We start from the raw sequence: 4,377 nt of genomic DNA, 5'->3' as shown, positions 1-4,377 counted from the left end.
TGCCCCGCCTTTGACCAGGAGCACACCCAACCTCGGAATTGCTTGCGCCTCTAAACCATCATAGAAATACCGTGCATTCTCCGGTTGTGTCACTTGAGCCATCGAGTATCTGTGCGACCTCATTCCCATCCCGATTTCAAGTTGGTTCTTCGCGACTGCGCCACCCAGTTCCTCTGATTCTGGGGCTGGGAACTGGGACGATGTGGCAGCAGTGGTTACTGCCTTGTGTGGGGAAACTCGTGAAGTAACCGATGTTAAACTGCATTGCTATTGAAGTATACATTTCAACAAAAGCTTGGTAAAAACAATGACTGCGGATGCTGGAAACCAGATTCTGGATTAGTGGTGCTCGAAGAGCACAGCAGTTCAGGCAGCATCCAAGGAGCAGTAAAATCGACGTTTCGGGCAAAAGCTCTTCATCAGGAATAAAGGCAGAGAGCATTAAGGGTGGAGAGATAAGTGAGAGGAGTGCGGGGTGGGGAGAAAGTAGCATAGAGTACAATAGTTGAGTGGGGGAGGGGAGAAGGTGATAGGTCTGGGGGGCGGAGTGGATAGGTGGAAAAGAAGATAAGCAGGTTGGGCAAGTCAGGACACGTCATGGGGACAGTGCTGAGCTGGAAGTTTAGAACTAGGGTGAGGTGGGGGAAGGGGAAATGAGGAAACTGTTGAAATCCACATTGATGCCCGATGGTTGAAGTGTTCCGAGGTGGAAGATGAGGCGTTCTTCCTCCAGACGTCTGGTGGTGAGAGAGCAGCGGTGAAGGAGAACGAGGACCTCCAGGCCCTCGGCAGGGTGGGAGGGAGAGTTGAAATTTTGGGCCACAGAGCGGTGTGGTTTATTGGTGCGGTTGTCCCAGAGATGTTCCCTAAAGCGCTCTGTGAGGAGGCGTCCAGTCTCCCCAATGTACAGGAGACTCTGCCGGGAGCAACGGATGCAATAAATGATATTGGTGGATGTGCAGGTAACAAAAGCTGCACTGTCCTCAGAGTCTTTGATGTTTTGGAGAAATCTATTTATCTCAGCCTTCAGCACATTAACGATGGAATCACGAGGGCCTCTGTGGGCATCGATGTTAAACGGTCAGCCCATTCTGAGTTCCCACATATTTGCCACTGTTCACTAAGCACTGATATTGTGCATTTCTTATGATACGGTACTTAGGGCGTGTGAGAAGAGCGTTTGTCTGTGGGGTGCCGTGATCGTATAGTGGTTAGTACTCTGTGTTGTGGTCGCAGCAACCTCGGTTCGAATCCGAGTCACGGCAATAATCGTCTTTTGTGAAATACAACGGAATCAGTTGTTTTAACGTTTTGATTTTCTCCAAGGTGATTTTTTTTCCTTCAAGCTCTGCTCGCTCACATCTCTGTGGTTTCATATGTCAAAATTCAAATCCACCCGTTCTCAGAAATGTCTTCCCTCCTACGGTCACTAACCGAACTTTCCATCCCATACCCCCATTTCATTAATTTGGGGATGCCGCTGTTGGACTATGGAGTACAAAGTTAAAAATCACCCAACACCAGGTTATGATCTTACAGGTTTAATTGAAGCAGTAGCTTTCGGAGCGCTGCACTTTCATCATGTGTTTGTGGAGTCATTTCCTATTTCATTAAGGCACTGCAGAATCTAATACTGACTCTCCCATTGATACCGATCAGTCTGTGTGGCTGCAGTCACTGTTGCTGGGTGAACGTGCCCCAACCCCAACATCGGGACCTATTGGTTTGATCCATTTGGTTACCACTGTTGTGAGTTCAATACTCATGTAGCAGCTTTTACCGACATGGGAGGGGGGTGGGGGGGTTAAGATCTGGAAAATGGTACAGAACAGTATCGGAGAAAAGCGACTTCATTGGATATGTTCAGTTTCACTGCTTTTCTGCAATGGCCGAGCGCTATTACCACTGAACACTGGACTGTTTATTCAGACACCATGGACTCGGGTTTGACTCAGACCATGCTAGGAGGTAGAATTGGGATTCAATAAATATCTGGAATTACGAATCTAAAAACTCCTATATATCCATGTTCTTTTGTTGAAAAAAAACATCTGACGTCATTTAAGGAATGAAACTGCCATTCTTACCTGCTCGGGCCTCCATGTGACTCCAGACTCACTACAATATGGTTGAGTCTCAACAACCCGCTGTGCAATTAGGGATGGCAATAAATACTGCCCAACCAGCGACGCCATCATATTGTAACGGAATAGAAAAAAAAAGTTCATTCGGCTCTATCTAGATTACTTTGCGCAGTTCTGCAATTCAGAGTACTGCATGGATGTGATCGCACTGGGAACGTTGCAAAAGATTCACTGGGATATTGTCTGGGCTGAAGAGTTTCAGTTGTGAGGAGTTCACTGGGGTTGTTTGTCGCCGAGAAGAGGAGATTGGAGAAGACATGACTGAGATGTACAAAATAATGAGGGATATGGATAAGATAGACTGAAAGAAGCGTTTGTTATTGATGGAGAGTTCGAACACTGGGGCCAAGAGAGTTCGGAAAAAGGCAAAAAGTTTTGAGTAGATTTGCGGAAAGGGTCAGAGAGGCGGAAATCGTTCTAACCTTTAAAAAAATTGAGATGTGAATTTGTGATGCCAAAATAAATAAGACTATGGGCTAAACGGTGGAAATCTTGATTCAGGTCGTAAAGCAGTTGTGTTGGACAAGTGTGGACACAACAGGCTGAAGGGCCACCTTCGATGTCATTGTCCTCCACAGTACCGTGGTTAGTGTCCCCGCCTGTCACAGGGCACAACTCTCCGCTGGGGGCATCGTAAAGGTTTTAAACGTGTCGCTTTGTTCGCAACTGAAAGTTATTAATGCTTGGCCTTCCATTCTCGATTGGATATGTCACAGGAAGGACAGTGCTGTCTGAATCAGCGTGGAGACGGACTGCAGCTCCTGGGGAGAGAGAGTGTCAGTGACAGTGCAAACACGTAACTTCAGCAAACTGCACATTGTGTTTGCGTTGCAATGAAATCCATTTTATACAGTTGTTCCTGACTCATGTGTTTTTTTAAAGCAGGAATCCGAGGAAGAAAACAAAGTAAACCCATTCAGATCTGAGTGCAGAAACATTTCCAGCAGCACTAATGAGGTTGTACTGCGTAGAACCGCGTTTGGATGCATTGCATTCGGTTTGGTGGGCGCAGCAGGCTTTCACTCGGATGAGTTACCAGTGTGTAAAGCCATTACACATGATACAGATAGTGTTCAATGTGATGGTACACTACAGTGGTTCGCACTGCTCTTAAGTCTGTAGGTTAGGTGGATTGGCCATGTTAAATTGATCTGATGTGTCCAGGGAGTGACTTCAGTAAGTTAAGTGAATTATCCATGGGTAACGCAGTGATAGGGTCAGCAGTCACACGATGCCAGGTTTTATTCCAGCAGGTTTATTTGAAATCACAAGCCAGAGGCCTGCGGGGACAAAAACGGGAGCTAGATCTGGTTGAGATGCTCTTCAGAATGTCCCTACAGAATCTATTGGCTGAATTGTACTTTCTGCATTGTAGGGAATCTGTGAGTCTATCAGAGGACACTGCCAGCGTTTACTGGGCTGCTAAAACATAGGAGACGATGCTGACGGCGTTTAGTGGGGATGGAATTTTATTTATTTGTGTTTTGGAAAATTTGAAACTAAACCAAGGAAAACCGAATGGAAGTTTTCCGGAGTATTTGAAGTTTGGAGAGAGTAAATATGTGGAGATTCTCTCTTTCAAGTTCATAAATTTCTGAAAGTCAAGATTTCAAAACCATTGATGTAGGACAAAGAAATAATGGGAGAATCAATGTTCTGAAATTTTTAAACTTAACGTCCCAACTAGTGTATACTAAAGACTAAGTAATGAAGGGAAGTAAGTTAAATGCCTTTGAACCATCTTGTCTGTATGTGATGCAAACTACAAGGAATTATGTACCTGCATCCCTAGCTTCCGTGTGCTACAACACGACGTAAAGCCCTGCTCCTTTTGCTGTACCAAAATGGAATACCTTCCATTTATCCAGATTGAACTCCATGTTACATTTTTCAGTCCAACGACTCATTGGATTAAGATCCTTTTGAATTTTAGATAATCTTTTTCATTGTCTACAATACTGATGTCGCCTGCAAACCTACGCAGCATGCCTGCTGTGAGTTCCACTGCTTTCTCATATAGATCAATGATTCATATTTACTTGCAGTGGCCGTGATTTAGCAGTGTGCAGGTCATGCAACAGTTAATCATGCAGTTAACCATGAGGAAGAAAGCCGCAGACTACAGGGTGAAAGCAATTCATTCCAGGGAAGTGGGTGAAAGTGAAGTTAAATCAAACTTCAAACCAGCTGCCCACGCTCCAGTTGTGGCACTCAGCTGTCTCAGCAAGATGCA

The 4,377-nt window shown here is 45.2% G+C and overlaps 1 non-coding gene across 1 annotated transcript; it reads left to right on the top strand.

Moving 5' to 3' along the window:
• The first annotated feature begins 1,193 nt into the window (after positions 1-1,193).
• trnah-gug (transfer RNA histidin (anticodon GUG)) lies at positions 1,194-1,265 on the top strand. Its single transcript has one exon. It is a non-coding gene; the product is annotated as a tRNA-His (tRNA).
• Positions 1,266-4,377: the final 3,112 nt, after the last annotated feature.

The sequence above is a fragment of the Chiloscyllium punctatum genome, chromosome 31, assembly GCF_047496795.1.
Source record: "Chiloscyllium punctatum isolate Juve2018m chromosome 31, sChiPun1.3, whole genome shotgun sequence".
Taxonomy (NCBI): domain Eukaryota; kingdom Metazoa; phylum Chordata; class Chondrichthyes; order Orectolobiformes; family Hemiscylliidae; genus Chiloscyllium; species Chiloscyllium punctatum.
Note: the sequence above shows the minus strand (reverse complement) of the source record. Positions and strands in the feature narration are given on the sequence as shown.